We start from the raw sequence: 11,402 nt of genomic DNA, 5'->3' as shown, positions 1-11,402 counted from the left end.
AGCCTGCTTTTGATTCTGTGTCTCCCCCTCTCTCTGCCCCTCTCACCCACCCCACCCTCCCTCTCTCTCCCTCTGTCTCTCTCTCAAAAATAAATAAACATTAAAAGAAATCTTTGAGGCATAGCAAAAGCTACTCTAAAAGGGAGTTTATAGCAAGACAAGTTTATCTCAAGAGACAAGCAAAATCTCAAATAAAAAACCCAACATGTAAAGGAACAAAAACAAAACAAAACAATTTAAAAGGTCAATGAAAGTAAGAGTTGGTTCTTTGAAAAGATGAACAAAATTGATAAATGTTTAGCCAGATTCAGAGAGGACTCAAAAAATACAATCAGATGAAGAAGCAAAAATAAAAACCAACACAAATACAAATGATTAGAAGAAAATCGTATGAAAAATTATATGGCAACAAATTGAACAACCTAAAAGAAATGGATAAATTTTTAGAAACGTATAACCTCCCAAAACTGATTCAGGAAGAAAGAGAAATTTTGACCAGACTGATAACCAGAAATGAAACTGAATCAGTATTCAAAAAACCCTCAGCAAACAAAAGTCCAGGATTAGGTGACGTCACAGATGAATTCTACCAAACATTTAAAGAAGAGCTAATACATATGAACATAGGGGAAGGAAAACAAAAATAATACAAAAACAGAGAGGGAGACAAAGCATAAGAGACTTAAATACAGAGAACAAACAGGGTTGCTGGTGGAGTGTTGGGTGGGTGGGGGATGGGCTAAATGGGTGATGGGCATTAAGGAGGACACTTGGTGGGATGAGTACTGGGTGTTCTATGTAAGTGATGAATCACTGAATTCTACTCCTGAAATAATTATTAGGCTATGTGTTAACTAACTTGGATTTAAGTTAAAAAAAAAAAAACTTTTATCAACATTAAATAATAATAATAAAAAATTTTTTCTCTTTAACAGTAAAAAATAAAAATACAGAAGAGTTAATACAGAGGGCACCTGGGTGGCTCAGTCAGTTAAGCAACTGACTTCAGCTCGGGTCATGATCTCATGGTTCATGAGTTCAAGTCCTACATTGGACTCTGTGCTCATAGCTCAGAGCCTGGAGCCTGCTTCAGGTTTTGAGTCTCCCTCTCTCTCTGCCCCTCCCCTGCTCATGCTCAGCCTCTCTCTCTCTTCCAAAAATAAATAAATATTAAAAATAATAATAAAAATGAAGAGTTAATACCTATTTCTTTCATACTTAACAAAAAATAGAAGATGAAGGGAAACTTGCACATGTATTCTATGAGGCCAGCTCCAAAGGCACTACAAAGAGAGAGAGAGAGAGAGAGGGAGGGAGAGAGAGAAACTACAGACCAATATCTCCAATGAACATAGGTGCAAAAATCCTCAACAAAATATTAACAAACCACATACAACATTTATTTTAAAAGCATTCACCATAATCAAGTAGAATTTATTCCAGACATGCAAAAATGATTCAATATTTAGAAATCACTGTGATACACCACATTAATAAACAAAGGATAAAACCATATGATCATCTCAATAGGAAAAGCATTTACAATGTCCATTCGTGATAAAAACACTCAACAAAGTGGGTTTCGAAAGAACATACTTCAACATAATAAACGTCATATATGAAAAACCCGCAGCTAACATCATAATCAATGGTGAAAAACAGAGTTTTTCCCCTAAGATCAGGAACAAGACAAGGATATCCACTCTCACTTTTATTCAACACAGTACTGGAAGTCCTAGCTGTAGCAAAGAGACAAGAAATAAAAGGCATCTAAATTGGTAAAGACGTAAAGCTGTTGTTATTGTCAGATGACATAATAATGTACACAGAAAACCCTAAAGACTCCACCAAAAAACTATTGGATTTGTTACATAAATTCAGTAGAGTTGCAAGATACAAAATTAATATACAGAAAACAGTTACATTTCTATGCATTAATAACAAAGTTGCAAAAACGGAAATTAAGACAATAACCCTATTTACAATTATACCAAAAAGAAAAAAACACTTAGAAATAAATTTAACTAAGAGAGTGAAAGACCCGTAGTCTGACAGGTCTATAAGGAATTCATTAAAGAGACTGAAGAAGACACAAACAAATGGAAAGACATTCCGTTCTCACAGACGGGGAGAACCAACACTGTTAAAATGTCCACACTACACAAAGCAATCAATAGATTTAATGCCATCCTATCAAAATACCAAAGGCATTTTCTGTAAAACTACAACACATAATCCTAAAATGTGTGTGGAACCACAAAACACCCCAGGTAGCCAAAGCACTCTGGAGTAAAAACAAAGCTGGTGGCATCACAATCCCAGATTTCAAACTATACCACAAAGCTGTAGTAATCAAACAGTATGGTACTGGCACAAAAATAGGCACAAAGATCGACAGAGCAGAACAGAAAGCCCAGAAATAAACTAGCACTTATATGGTCAATTAATCTACAACAAAGGAGGCAAGATTATACAATGAAGAAAAGGAGGTCTTTTAAATAAATGTGTTGAGAAAAATGGGTAATTACACGCAAAAGAATGAAACGAGACTGCTTTCTTACACCATGTACAAAAATGTTCTCAGAATGGATTAAACACCTAAATGTGAGACCTGAAATTATAAAACTGCTAAAATGAAACATAGATAATACTCTCTCAGACATTGGTGTTAGCAAAATGTTTGTAGATCTGTTTCCTCAGGCAAGGGAAACAAAATAAAAAATAAACTATAAGCACTACACCAAAATAAAAAGCTTTTTCACAGCAAAGGAAACCATCAACAAAGCAAAAAGACAAACTACTGAAGGGAAAAGATATGTCCAAATGGTATATATCATAAGGAGTTAATACCCAGAATATATAAAGACCTGATAGAAATCAATAAGGGAAAAACAAACAATCCAATTAATAAAATGGGCAGATAACCTGAAAAACATTTTTTTCCAAAGAAGACATACATATGGTCAACAGACAAGTATAAAGATTTTCGACCACTAATCATCAGGGATATACAAATTAAAACCTCAATGAGACATCACCTTACATCTGTCAGAATGTCTATTATCAAAAAGACAAGAAAAAAGTTCTGATGAGGATATTGAGAAAAGGGAAACTTAATACACTGTTTGGTGTGAATTAAAATGGTACAACCCTTGTGGAAAACAATATAGAGGTTCCGCAAAAAATCAAAATTAGAAATACCATGTGATCTAGTACAATTCCAATGCTGAATATTTTCTGAAAGAAAACAAAAATCAAATTTTGAAAAAACATGTGCACTCCACTGTTTATTGCAGCATTATTTACAACAGCCAAGAGATGCAAACTACTTAGCTGTTCATCCACAGATGAATAAAGATATGGCATATACACAATGGAATGTTACTGAGCCATTAAACATAATGAGATCTTGCCATTCACAACAACATGGATGGCCCGAGAGAGTAGAATGCTAAGTGAATTAAGTCAGACAAGAAGAGACAAATACCATATGATTTTACTTATAAGTGGAATCTAAAAGAACAAAACCAATGAACCAAGGAACGAACACGCGTGCACACACACACACACACACACACACACACAGATGTTTAAACACAAAGAATGAATGGGTGGTTGCCAGAGGGGAGGTGGGTAGGGGAATGCATGTAGTAGATAAAGTGCATTAGGAGCTACAAACTTCCAGTTATAAAAATAAACAAGTCACGGAGATGAAGAGTACAGCATAGAAAATACAGTCCATAATATCGTAATAATGTTGTAATGGTGACAGATGGTGACAATACTTCCATGGTGAACATTGAGTAACTGACGGAATTGTGGAATCACTAAGTTGTACACTTTAATATAATATTTTAATTCTACTTTAATAAAAATAAATCATTTCCCATAAAAAAGAATATAGAAAAGTAATAATACAATGAAAAATAAGTTAATATTTTATTGTTATGATCAGTTAGGTATGTTGTAATTATCTTCTCTTCACCTTCTTTGTAATGACTTCCTAAAGAAGTTTTCCTTTTTTGTGGTCAAATTAGCAATATGTTCCTACATAAATTATAATTTGTGTCTCACCTAATAGAAATTCCCTGTGAAGTCACAAGCTCTTATCTACTAAGGAAAATTCTAAAATTTGCCTTTTACATTAGGTCTTTAATCTCACTGGAATAAATTTTTTAATGGGTGGGACTATGTTTTACTTCTATTTTTCATATAGAAGTACAACTTTTCTACATTCTTACCCTCTCAATTTTATTCCATTGGTCTATTTGTCTCTCAGCAGTATTACTGTCTTAACCTAGATTTATAAAAATTCTTTACATCTTATAAGGGCATTCCCCCACCTTTATTAACTGCTTTTAAAATTGCCTTAGGTAGCTATAGTCATTTTTTTCCATATAAATATTAGAATCAGATTGTCAAGTTTTAAGAAAACCCCTTTTAGGATTTTGATTAGAATTTCCCTGAATTTATAGATTAATTTGGGAGAGAAATTATGAATTTAAACTAACTTTTCGGGGCGCCTGGGTGGCGCAGTCGGTTAAGCGTCCGACTTCAGCCAGGTCATGATCTCGCGGTCCGTGAGTTCGAGCCCCGCGTCGGGCTCTGGGCTGACCGCTCGGAGCCTGGAGCCTGTTTCAGATTCTGTGTCTCCCTCTCTCTCTGCCCCTCCCCCGTTCATGCTCTGTCTCTCTCTGTCCCAAAAATAAATAAACGTTGAAAATAAATAAATAAATAAATAAATAAACTAACTTTTCTACCCATAGTCATAGACATCTCTTTATTGTTTGCATTTACCAAATGTTCAAAAATATTGTATAATGGAATTCACGCACATCTTTTGTTGCTATTTAAAGGACATCTTTGAAAATATTAATATTTGTTGGGGCACCTGGATGGCTCCATCGGTTGAGCGTCTGACTTCAGCTCAGGTCATGATCTCACAGTTCGTGAGTTCAAGTCCTGCATCAGGCTCTGTGCTGAAAGCTTAGAGCCTGGAGCCTGCTTCCGATTCCATGTCTCCCTCTCTCTCTGCCCCTCCCCTGCTTGTACTCTGTCTCTCTCTCAAAAATAAATAAAGATTAAAAAAAATAAAAATAAAAAAATATATATAATATTGTTACAATATTATATTGTATATATATAATATATATATAATAACAATATATAATATTGTTATATACTAACTGGAATTTAAATAAAATTTGTAAAGAAAAAAAGTAAAATAAAATAATATTTGTAAAGTCTTGAACTCTTTAATTGGCATAGAAAAATTAAATTGATTTTTTGGTATATCGCTTTTATGTCCAGCATGCTTGATGAAATCTAATTCATTTGTCTTCTCTTGACTTATTTCTAAGGACAAATCTACCATGTCTGGGGATTATTCTAGAAGATGGTGGCGTAGGAGGATGCTGAGCTCACCGTGTCTTGCTGGTCCTTTGATTCCACCCACACCTGCCTAAATAACCCAGAAAAGTGCCAGAAGACTAGCAGACCAGACTCTCTGGAGCCAAGCGTAGACAAGAGGCCCACAGAAGAGGGTAGGAAGGGCAGAGAGGCAGTTGCGCGCTACACAGACTGGCAGGAGGGAGCGGGGTGGTGGAGTGTGGCCCGTCCAGCAAGCCCCCGAGTCTGGCTTGCAAAAGCAGAGGAGCCGGACGGAGTGAGTTCTGACAGCCAGCGGGACTTAACATCTGAAATATTATAAGTCAACAACTCTGCTCATAGAGCGGGAGGGCAAGAGGACACCGGGAGAGAGAGGTGTTGAGTCCCGGAAGACAGAGCTCAGCTTGGCGGGGAACAAAGGCACTGGCCAGTGCCATCTCCCTTGCCCATCCCTCTGCCAAAACACCAAAGGGAACCAGTCCCCATCACCAAACTTGCTTGCACTGCACAAACACCCAACGCTGTGCTTCTGAGGATCCATCTCTCCAACAGGTCTGCCTCCCTGCTGGTGCCGCAGGGCCCCTCCCTAAGCGGACCACCGAAGGCAAAGTGAACTGAGCCTACCCCTCCCGCCCCTGTGCAACTTGTGGATCCACCTTGGCTAATACGCCAGATCCCATCAAAGCAGCACCACAAGCCTGGCAGTGTGCACACAGCCCAGACAGGGGCCACACCACTCCACAGTGAGTCCTGTCCCTGGGACAGGGGAAGATAAGGTACACACCAGCCTGACTGTGGTCCCAGCGGTGGGCTGGGGACAGACATTGGGTCTGACTGCGGTCCTGCCCACCAACACAAGTTACTCTGGACAGCACAGGGGAAGTGCCCCGCAGTTCTGCGCCACCCCGGGGACTATCCAAAATGGCAAAAAGGAAGAACTCTCCTCAAAAGAAACTCCAGGAAGTAGCAAAAGCTAAGAAATTGATCAAAAATAATTTAAGCAATATAACAGAACAAGAATTTAGAATAATGGTCATAAAATTAATCACTGGGCTTGAAGAAAGCATAAGGGACAGCAGAGAATTTATTGCTACAGAGATCAAGGGACTAAGAAATAGTCATGAGGAGCTAAACAATGCTATAAATGAGGTGCAAAATAAAATGGAGGCGACCACAGCTCAGATTGAAGAGGCAGAGGAGAGGATAGGTGAATTAGAAGATAAAACTATGGAAAAAGAGGAAGCTGAGAAAAAGAGAGAGAAAAAAAGTCCAGGAGTATGAGGGGAGAATTAGAGAACTAAGTGATGCAGTCAAACGGAACAATATCCGTATCATAGGAATTCCAGAAGTGGAAGAGAGAGAGAGAAAGGGGCTGAAGGCGCACTTGAACAAATCATAGCTGAGAACTCCCTGATCTGGGGAAGGAAAAAGGCATTGAAATCCAAGAGGCATAGAGAACTCCCTTCAGACGTAACTTGAAGCGACCTTCTGCACGACATATCATAGTGAAACTGGCAAAAATACAAGGATGAAGAGAGAATTCTGAAAGCAGCTAGGGATAAACACACTCTAACTTACAAAAGGAGACCCATAAGTCTAGTGGCAGACCTATCTACTGAAACTTGGCAGGCCAGAAAGGAATGGCAGGATATCTTCAATGTGATGAACAGAAAAAATATGCAGCCGAGAATCCTTTATCCAGCAAGTCTGCCATTCAGAATAGAAGGAGAAATAAAGGTCTTCCCAAACAAAAACTGAAGGAATTCATCACCTCTAAACCAGCCCTACAAGAGATCCTAAGGGGTACTCTGTGAGTGAAATGTTGCAAGGACCAGAGACATCACTACAAGCATGAAACCTACAGACATCACAATGACTCTAAATCCATCTTTCTATAATAACACTGAATGTAAATGCTCCAACCAAAAGACACAGGGTATCAGAATGGATTAAAAAAAAACAAGACCCATCTATTTGCTGTCTATAAGAGACTCATTTTAGACCTGAGGACACCTTCAGATTGAAAGTGAGGGGATAGAGATCTATCATGCTACTGGAAGTCAAAAGAAAGCTGGAGTAGCCATACTTATATCAGACAAACTAGACTTTAAATGAAAGGCTGTAACAAGAGATGAAAAAGGGCGTTATATAACAATTACAGGGTCTATCCATCAGGAAGAGCTAACAATTGTAAATGTCTATGCGCCGAATACAGGAGGCCACAAATATATAAAACAGTTAATTGCAAACATAAGCAACCTTATTGATAAGAATGTGGTAACTGCAGGGGACTTGAATACCCCACTTACAACAATGGATAGATCATCCAGACACAGGATCAATAAAGAAACAAGGGCCCTGAGTGATACATTGGATCAGATGGACTTGACAGATATATTTAGAACTCTGCATCCCAAAGCAACAGAATATACTTTCTTCTCGAGTGCACATGGAACATTCTCCAACATAGATCACATACTGGGTCACAAAACAGCCCTTCAGAAGTATACAAGAATTGAGATCATACCATGCATACTTTCAGATCACAATGCTATGAAGCTTGAAATCAACCACAGGAAGAAGTCTGGAAAACCTCCAAAAGCATGGAGGTTAAAGAACACCCTACTAAAGAATGAATGGGTCTGGGGCCCCTGGGTGGCTCAGTTGGTTGGGCCAATGACTTCGGCTCAGGTCATGATCTTGCAGTTTGTGAGTTCGAGCCCCGCATGGTGCTATGTGCTGACAGCTCGGACCCTGGAGCCTACTTCGGATTCTATGTCTCCCCCTCTCTCTACCCCTACCCTGCTTACACTCTGTGTCTCTCTGTCTCTCAATGATAAATAAATGTTTTAAAAAAATTAAAAAAAAAAAGAATGAATGGGTCAAGCAGGCAATTAGAGAAGAAATTTAAAAATATATGGAAACAAATGACAATGAAAAGACAACAATCCAAATGCTTTGGGATGCAGCAAAGGCAGTCCTGAGAGGAAAATACATTGCAATCCAGGCCTATCTCAAGAAACAAGAAAAATCCTAAATACAAAATCTAACAGCACACCTAAAGGAAATAGAAGCAGAGCAGCAAAGACACCCCAAACCCAGCAGAAGAAGAGAAATAATAAAGATCCTAGCAGAAATAAACAATATAGAATCTAAAAATAACTGTAGAGCAGATCAATGAAATCAAGAGGTGGTTTTTTGAAAAAATAAACAAAATTGATAAACCTCTAGCCAGGCTTCTCAAAAAGAAAAGGGAGATGACTCAAATAGATAAAAATCATGAATGAAAATGGTATTATTACAACCAATCCCTCAGAAATACAAGCAATTATCAAGGAACACTATGAAAAATTATATGCCAACAAACTGGACAACCTGGAAGAAATGAACAAATTCCTAAGTACCCACACACTTCCAAAACCCCAACATGAAGAAATACAAAACTTGAACAGACCCACAACCAGCGAAGAAACTGAATCAGTTATCAAAAATCTCCCAACAAATAAGAGTCCAGAACCAGATGGCTTCCCTGGGGAATTCTACCAGACATTTAAAGCAGAGATAATACCTATCCTTCTCAAGCTGTTCCAGAAAATAGACAGGGAAGGAAAACTTCCAGACTCATTCTATGAAGCCAGCATTACTCTGATTCCCAAACCAGACAGAGACCCAGAAAGAAAAGAAAACTACAGGCCAATATCCCTGATGAATATGGATGCAAAAATTCTCAATAAGATACTAGCAAATCGAATTCAATAGCATATAAAAAGAATTATTCACCATGATCAAGTGGGATTCATTCCTGGACTGCAGGGGTGGTTCCACATTTGCAAATCAATCAATGGGATACCTCACATCAATAAAAGAAAAGAACCATATGATCTTGTCAATCAATGCAGAAAAAGCATTTGACAGGGGCGCCTGGGTGGCTCAGTCAGTTAAGCGTCCGACTTCGGCTCAGGTCACGATCTCACGGTCCATGAGTTCGAGCCCCGCGTCGGGCTCTGGGCTGATGGCTCAGAGCCTGGAGCCTGCTTCTGATTCTGTGTCTCCCTCTCTCTCTGCCCCTCCCCCGTTCATGCTCTGTCTCTCTCTGTCTCAAAAAAAAAAAAAAAAAAAAGTTAAAAAAAAAAAAAGAAAAAGCATTTGACAAAATTCAGCATCCTTTCTTAGTAAAAACCCTCGAGAAAGTCAGGATAGAAGGAACATATTTAAACATCATAAAAGCCATTTATGAAAAGCCCACAGCTAATATCATGGGGAAAAACTGAGAGCTTTCTGCTTGAGGTCAGGAACATGACAGGAATGTCCACTCTCACCGCTGTCGTTTAACATAGTGTTGGAAGTTCTAGCATCAGCTATGAGACAACAAAAGGAAATCAAATGCATCAAAATTGACAACAATGAAGTCAAGCTTTCATTTTTTGCAGATGACAGGATACTATACGTGGAAAACCCAATAGACGCCACCAAAAGTCTGCTAGAACTGATACATGAAGTCAGCAAAGTCGCAGGATACAAAATCGATGTACAGAAATCAGTTGCATTCTTATACACCAATAATGAAGCAACAGAAATTGAAATAAAAAAAACTGATCCCATTCACAATTGCACCAAGAATCATAAAATACCTAGGAATAAACCTATCCAAAGATGTAAAAGATCTGTATGCTGAAAACTATAGAAAGCTTATGAAGGAAATTGAAGATACAAAGCAATGGAAAAACATTCCATGCTCATGGATTGGGAGAATACATATTGTCAAAACGTCAATACTACCCAAAGCTATCTACACATTCAATGCAATCCCAATCAAAATTGCACCAGCATTCTTCTTGCACCAGCTAGAACAAGGAATCCTAAAATGTGTATGGAACCACAAAAGACCCCAAATAGCCAAAGTAATTTTGAAGAAGAAGACCAAAGCAGGAGGCCTCACAATCCCAGACTTTAGCCTCTACTACAAAGCTGTAATCATCAAGACAGCATGGTATTGGCACAAAAACAGACACGTAGACCAATGGAATAGAATAGAAACCCCAGAACTGGACCCACAAAAGTATGGCCAACTCATCTTTGACAAAGCAAGAAAGAATATCCAATGGAAAAAAGACAGTCTCTTTAACAAATGATGCTGGGAGAACTGGACAGCAACATGCAGAAGAATGAAACTAGACCATTTTCTTAAACCATTCACCAAATTAAACTCAAAATGGATAAAGGACGTGAATGTGAGACAGGAAACCATCAAAACCCTAGAGGAGAGAGCAGGAAAAAAGCCTCTCTGACCTCAGCTGCAGCAATTTCTTACTTGACACATCCCCAAAGGCAAGGGAATTAAAAGGAACAATTAACTACTGGGACCTCATGAAGATAAAAAGCTTCTGCACTGCAAAGGAAACAATCAAAAAAATTAAAAGACAACCAATGGAATGGGAAAAGATATTTGCAAATGACATATAGGACAAAGGGCTAGTATCCAAAATCTATAAAGAACTCACCAAACTCCACACCTGAAAAACAAATCCAGTGTGAAGAAATGGGCAGAAAACATGAATGGACACTTCTCTAAAGAAGACATCCAGATGGCCAACAGGCACATGAAAAGATGCTCAATGTCACTCCTTATCAGGGAAATATAAATCAAAACCACACTCAGTTATCACCTCATGCCAGTCAGAGTGGCTAAAATGAACAAATCAGGAGACTCTAGATGCTGGTGAGAATGTGGAGAAATGAGAACCCTCTTGCACTGCTGGTGGGAATGCAAACTGGTGCAGCCACTCTGGAAAACAGTGTGCAGGTTCCTCAAAAAATTAAAAATAGATCTATCCTATGACCCAGCAATAGCACTGCTAGGAATTTACCCAAGGGATACAGGAGTGCTGATGCATAGGGGCACTTGTACCCCAGTGTTTATAACAGCACTCTCAACAATAGCCAAATTATGGAAAGAGCCTAAATGTCCATCAACTGATGAATGGATAAAGAAATTGTGGTTTATATACACAATG

Source organism: Leopardus geoffroyi, chromosome D2 (assembly GCF_018350155.1).
Source record: "Leopardus geoffroyi isolate Oge1 chromosome D2, O.geoffroyi_Oge1_pat1.0, whole genome shotgun sequence".
Lineage (NCBI taxonomy): Eukaryota > Metazoa > Chordata > Mammalia > Carnivora > Felidae > Leopardus > Leopardus geoffroyi.
The sequence above is the reverse complement of the archived record's forward strand: the minus strand, read 5'-3'. Positions refer to the sequence as shown.